Source organism: Macrobrachium nipponense, chromosome 1 (assembly GCF_015104395.2).
Source record: "Macrobrachium nipponense isolate FS-2020 chromosome 1, ASM1510439v2, whole genome shotgun sequence".
In the NCBI taxonomy this organism is placed as follows: Eukaryota; Metazoa; Arthropoda; class Malacostraca; order Decapoda; family Palaemonidae; genus Macrobrachium; species Macrobrachium nipponense.
Genome location: NC_087200.1, coordinates 114,238,945 through 114,246,444, shown reverse-complemented (window position 1 = coordinate 114,246,444; position 7,500 = coordinate 114,238,945).

Sequence of the window (7,500 nt, the reverse complement as noted above, 5' to 3'; positions counted from 1 at the left end):
TATTTTCTATTGAAAGATTTTAGTTTATACCATCATCACGGTTGAATTGTCAATCAATTAGACCAATATCGATGGAACAATCACTGCTCTTAATTTGAATATAGTTTAACGCAATGAAAATCATTCTCACTTCGTAATTTGTTAAGTATTTATCTTATTTGCCTTTGTATTGTCTTTATCTAATTCGTTTTGGTCAGTTATTCTCTCTCTATATATATACACTTACCTGTATATATATATATATATATATATATATATATATATATATATATATATATATATATATTTTTTTTTTTTTTCTTTCTTTCTTTCTTTCTTTCTTTTTTTGGCGTACCAGGATCCTTTTCTTATTTAGGCTTTGTGTTTGTAACATTTCTCTCTTACAACTATGACAATAAACTTACTTTTAATAATAATGACAATGCTTAAAGGATTTGAAAGTAGCGCAAATTATACGCTGATTATGCAATTATCAACTTCTTGTGACGGTAAATGATGCGCAACTTACGGTTATAATAGTCAAGTAGAGATACATTTGAAATAACACGGAAGAAAGCGAGCACTAGTTCTCATTAGTTGAAAAGAGGAAGCGAACTATCCATGGCCTTCTGTTTATATACAGTATAGTCAGTTGGTTTTTCTTCCTCCCTCACGGGGAATGGCGTAGTATAGACAGTTACTTAGAACATTTCCTCACTCTCTCTCTCTCTCTCTCTCTCTCTCTCTCTCTCTCTCTCTCTCTCTCTCTCTCATAGAGAGCTCCTCTCTATAGGCGGAGGAAGGGTGTTGAGTAGGGAATTCGACTTCAGTTTGTTTACTTTTTTATCTCTTTTTCTTGCGTATTCACGATGGTTACGATGAGATATTCTAGAACACACAATAAGTTACTACCTTCAAGACTGTTAATAACACTTGGCATGTGTATTATTTATGTTATCCTCGTTTTTATTCAATTTAATCTTGAAAAATTCATCTTATTCTTTTCCACCATTAACTACAGTTAGTTACAACTACAGTCTCTTGCAAGGAAGTGACTGGGATATTTCTCTGCATAGCCTAACCCATATGTGAATTTTTTGTAAACCTCGCTATCTATTACATCTCTTTTCGAGAAATTCTCTCTCATCTAAAACGAAAATGCATACTAAATCTTTTGACGTAATACAAAGACGTACGTATTATATACTCACACGTCAATGTATCAGAGAGAGAGAGAGAGAGAGAGAGAGAGAGAGAGAGAGAGAGAGAGAGAGAGAGAGAGAGAGAGAGAGAGAGAGAGAGAGAGAGAGAGAAATACTGCAACCACATCCATAGATAAATATACCACTCACCTAAGTGGGAAGAGTCATATCCGTCGATAGACATCTAAGTATATGAAGTGTAAATTTGTGAGTTTCAGAACTAACAATTACTAAATAAATAAATAATTAAAAACCGAGATATTCATTTCATCCCAAAAGCAAACACGCGTCATTAAGGCAAACTCGGCGGAGTTTTCGAGAACTCTTATCGACGCGTCTTGGTTAATTTCGAAATTCTCTCCTGGGAGGCAGATCATTACGGCTCTAAAAAAGCAATTACAAGTAAAGGGCGAGGAAAAGCGAGGCCAGGCGAGGCAATAGGAGCAAAAGCCTCCGAGAAAAAAAAAGAAAAAAAAAGGAAAGGCATCACCTTTCAGAAGCTCAACTTGAAGGCGCTTCTTTCCGGCAGTTGAAGACGGAGGAAAGTTTTCAAAAAGAGGAAGAGAGGAAGATGGAAGAGACGGAGATTGAATGGCAAAGGAATAAGGAAGAAAAGAAAGTCAATGTCACTGGGATGAGGAAGAGCAAAAGGAAGAGGAAGAGGAAGAACAGGTATTCAAAATTAGTGAATGTTGACGAGCGAAAACGAACAACTTCCTTCTGACCTGATACTCTCAAGTCGTTTGTTTCAGTGACAGAAAACAAATAAGTCGGGGAAACCAGAAGAAATAATCGTGAGAGAAAATGAGAATTAACACATTAAAACAGGGAAAAATCAAATAAATAAAAAATGAAAAACACTGTGGCAACGAAGAACCAAAATAGCTAACTCCTACCAATTTTCTTCTTCCTCCTTCCCACCCACCCCGTTCTTCTTCTTCTTCCTCTTCTTCTTCTTCTTCTCCTTCTTCCTCATGCATGAGGCGTTGCAGAGCCTGTTTGCCTATTAGCGCTCATCAGTCCTGTCATGGGACACCAAACAAAGATTTCCTATAATTGGAAGGAGGCGGTATCATCTTCAGACCTTAATAAGAACACCCTTTAACTTACCACCGCAAAATGAAGATATTCCCAGAATTTTGCTTCTGTTCCAAGTAAGCAAGGGATTTTGTGGGGACCTAGAGAGGCGTTTACACAACACGAAAATTGCAATCCTGGCTGAGCTGTAGCATCTCAAAATATCGCCAAGTTATATAAAAACAGTGCTATTGCCAAGGTTATTGGCATCCTGATCGATGTTGATGTATGATTCTCTCTAAAAGCAAACCCAATTAGAGTTGAAACGGACTCACGATAATAAATGGAACTCAGGTCCAGCGTACAAGAATACATCGTCTGCTGTTTCCGTGCAGTTGGCTTTTATGAATTCCAATTTACCAAAATGGCAATAACAATAAACAATACATGCGAACAACAATGGAAACACGTTCAAACGATGGAACACATGTCAGACATATTCCTACGTTCTTGGAAGAAAAAACACCAAGGGATTATATATTCCTACTTTCTTAGAAGAAAAAATACCAAGGGATTTTATATTCCCACTTTCTTGAAAGAAAAAACACCAATGGATTATATATTTTTAACTAATTTACACATAAGGGAGGAAAACAGAAAACAATGAAAATTTTGATGCGGCCAAGTGAGATGGTATCAACGCAAATTTATATGAAGAACGAAAGGCGTGAAACAGAACTAATTTAAAATTAAAGACTTAAATAACTAAGAAAAATGAACCTTCTGTCAGCCGAACAGACCCTACAAAAGCCCCTGCAAAATCAACAGTGATGCATATGAAAATAAATGTATTAAAGATAACATAAAATAAACAAAAATACTGAATGACAAAAAAAAAAAAAAAAAAAAAAACTCCTTAATAGATAACTCGAAAGTGATACTCTTATAAAGAAAATCGTCGTAAGGAGAAAGACACGAGAGAATGATAATACAAAATCGCTTCAAACTAAGCAAAGCTCTTTCTTATTAAAATACAAGATTAAGACAAGAAAATGAGATTGATTTCCTTGCTCACCGAATAATAAGAAAAAAAATATTTACTGATCAGAAGCACTTCATCTCAAATAAACATTTAACTAATGTAGCGATGATGACAAGTTTCATTGCATACACTCAACGCAGTAAATCATCATACAATAAATAAACAAGAAGGGCAGCTGCCAACAGAAAGAAACACATTAACTTCTGCTTCTGATGATAGTTTGACGTGTGGTGCTCTCTCTCTCTCTCTCTCTCTCTCTCTCTCTCTCGCTCTCAGTCTTTATCCCTCTCTACATCTCGTCTCTCTCTCTCTCTCTCTCTCTCTCTCTCTCTCTTGAAGAATAAGAAAAGGAAGAAAAAGACTCCTCATTTACATTTTGCATTAAGGAAAATTGGAAGTTTTATTTTCTGAAGAAAAATGAAAAGCTTTAGTTGCTTAAAAATAAGTACAAGTTATATTTTCCTTACATTCATACGAATAGTTACAATGCACGTGCAAAGTGGAACTGACAATGAAATACGAGATTAATATCTTTTCATCGCAACTAAGTCTTCTCCAACCTAACGTAGAGCGTTTCACTTATTTCAGACTTATTGTTCAGTGAAAGACATCAACTCGTCATGGTAGATAGCCCATTTGGTTTTTGTTTTCTGCAAATATTCAGAGCCTGGCTTCACTCCAGACTATGCTATTAATGCAATTAATTACATTATGAAAGTTCTCTAGTGCGCCAGGAAGGATGTCAGTTTAAGGTAACTGAGGCCATGTGAATAGCCCTAAAATTAGTAAATATGTCATCTAGGAGATAATCATAGTGTGCACAGTCATATCACAATCACGTAAATGTGATCTGATATTGCCAACCATACTGATTTTTAATAGGGCCTATTATTATTATTATTATTATTATTATTATTATTATTATTATTATTATTATTATTATTATTATCATCATAATTATTAGGGGAAAACTCTCTATCACGAGAGTATATATAATGTTCTAAAGGGCCCATAATAATAAAAAGTGTTAAGAGTCCGTGTATAATTTTTAAAACTTTATAAAAAGTTTTCGAACCCTTCCCTGAAGATGAACTCAGGGAAGGGTTCGAAAGCTTTTTATAAAGTTTTAAAAATTATACACGGACTCTTAACACTTTATTATTGTGGACCCTTTAGAACATTATTATAACTATTGTTATTATTATTATTATTATTATTATTATTATTATTATTATTATTATTATTATTATTATTACTATTATTATTACAAAAAAATCCGCACCCCTGACAAGAGAAGCCGAATTCTACAAACCCAACGACCCCAAGATGGAAAGCATCACAATACTAAAAAAATCAATCAAGAATAAATGTGAAATGGAAATGACAGCCAGACACGAACATAAGTAACACAGTAAAAAAAATAAAAAATAAATGAATAAATAACAAAATTTAAGAAGACTGGGGTAAAGACGTGCCACCCTGGCCAATAACAAAATTAAGAATAAAAATACGAAAGTTTGAAATCCTGAAATTTCAGCGATTCAACTATGGGATTTTACGCACGCATTAATCCATAGGTAAAATATACTATATATATATATATATATATATATATATATATATATATATATATATATATATATATATGTATATATATATATATATATATATATATATATATATATATATATATATATGCATACATGCGTGTGTCTGTGCGCATAGATATACATAATCGGGATGAGTCATTAGGCTGCAGGCAAGCAGCTTAACCCATGGCAGACCACCACTAGCACATATTTACATCAACCAGATTTGGTTAGCTCCCAAGATTTAGTATGAAGTTCTGACAATCATGGACATATTTATGGCATACACGTTGCATCAAAAAGTATGTGTTAAACAGAAACTATGATAAGAAGAAAAAAATCTTGTCATGCAGTTCTAAGAAATAATCTTCTTTTTTTAATTACTTTAGCAGAGGTTTTATAAAATCATAAAATATTTTTCAGATCTAATAAGCTTTTTTTTCATCACTGGAATACACTGCAAAAAAAATTGAGATGTATTGTAGACAAACAGATCAACAAAAGATAAAACGAAAAAGAAAAAAACTTTGACAGAAATAAAAATCAAATTAACCGTTTCTATGATCACAAGCAGTCATTCTACCAAATCGCGCAAAACATAATTGGTTAATATTTCATACGCCTTGTCCAATCTCACTTTTTGAAGTATCCTGTGGACAGGCATATAGAAAATTGAATGATTCCTGAACCTACATCTCGAGAATACAAATGATATCTAGTAAATATTGTGAAATGCATGCATAAAAAAAAACAAATAAATAAATCCTTTGTTCTGTAATCAACTCCCCCATCGTCCACAAAAGTTAGTACAAATTTTCAGGAACTGTGTGGCTTACCTCGTGGTCAGCAGATTAAGAAAAAGGGAGGTATTGATCGACCACAGTATCTAAATCAATCATTTTGGTACAAAACTGATCTCTCCACAAAATTCCATCACAATTGGCTAATAACGTTGTGACATTTTTATGGACAGATAGAAAAATCTAAAATCGAATCATAAAAGCAATTTAAGATTAGCAGCTTTGCAGACCAAGCTCAATCATGACTCATACAAACCGATCAACAGTTTTTGAGATACTTATGGTCCTTGCCCAATGATTAAATATTAAAAAAAAACTCTTGAAGTATCCGGTTCCTCTTGTAAATGAATCAGCTCTACTAGACACACAGCACAACTTTGTTCAATATATTCTTAAACTCCAACGCCAGCTTTTGAAAAATGCTTGTCAATAGAGATTTGCATAAATTGATATGGGTGAATAAACAATAACTATCCACAAGCAACACACAAACACACACACACACACACACATATATATATATATATATATATATATATATATATATATATCTATATATATATATATATATATATATATATAGATAGTATAGCGATAGATAGATAGATATATTTATGTAAATTTTTATGTGTTTGTGTTTATCATTTAGACTTAAATTTTAGAGCATTTGCCATAGATAACTAGACCTCCTATCTTTTCTGCTGCCTCACAGTTAGGATACAAAGACTTGTGGTGACAGCAGTATCCAAAAGGATAGAAGAAATAAATAGATTAAACAGTCATAGTTGCAATTACATATATCATTCAAATTTATACAAAGTTTCCTGGGGCTGGAACAGGCTTATGCTCACCATCGAAGCAGTGTTTAAGTTTATGTTGAGTTTCAGAACTGCAATCCATCTACCTATCAATAAATAATATATATGTGTGTGTGTGTGTGTGTGTGCTATTTGGGCAAATTTCATCTCTTATGAAAATTCTACTGAAGTTAATGACAATGCTTGTGGATGCTATCATTTTTATCAAGACTTTGAATGAGTCTTTACTTCTCTTCAAGCAAGTTTCTCAGGAATAAAGAAAAATGATTCAAGATTCTTTCCATTTACTTATTCTAGTCGTCGGACGGTTTCTTCGCTCATCGGCAATGTCTTTAGAAGTAAATTTCAAATTGACATCAAAGGTTTTTATTACTGCATGCGGACTCCCAAATTTTAAACATGACTTCATTGGGATGCTAAATTGGGCGGCGGGTCTCACTCTCTTGCTGGTGGTCTGGGCGGCAGAAGGGCATTCCTGGTGCTCCGTAGGACGCGTCCTATGGTGCGGTTTGCAGGATAGGGCGTGGGAAAGGGCGTGATTCCCGTTTCTGGCCTATAGTCTTGATTTGCCTCCTTGTCAGTAGTCTCCCTTTGAATTCTCACGGATGTTCTGTGGTTTTCTTGAAGAAGGAAGGATGAAGCCCACGTTCCTCGGTATGTTTACAACAGGCCAGTGTTGATTTATGGTCACAGCTTCTGCTATTTGCAGTATGTGGAACAGGGCTTCCCTATGCATGACCTCTGTGATTTCGAATAATTCCTCTAGTTTCGGTTTAGGGTCGTGTTGAAGTATTGCCCCCTGGTTGCGGTGAGGTTGCAATCGCGTACGTTTAGTAGTAGTGGTGGCTCCTATGTAGTAACTGCTGAGGACTTGACATGTCGCTTTGGTACATTTAAAACTGTATACTACAATGGCCAACTCCCACATCTCTCTACGGGGGACATGCTCTTTCACATTACAGGGGTGCTGACTAGGTTCGAGTGGCCGTAGACACGTAAGGAAATACTTTGGTACTTCTGGCAATTATCCTCTTCATGGTCTTGGCCTCATCT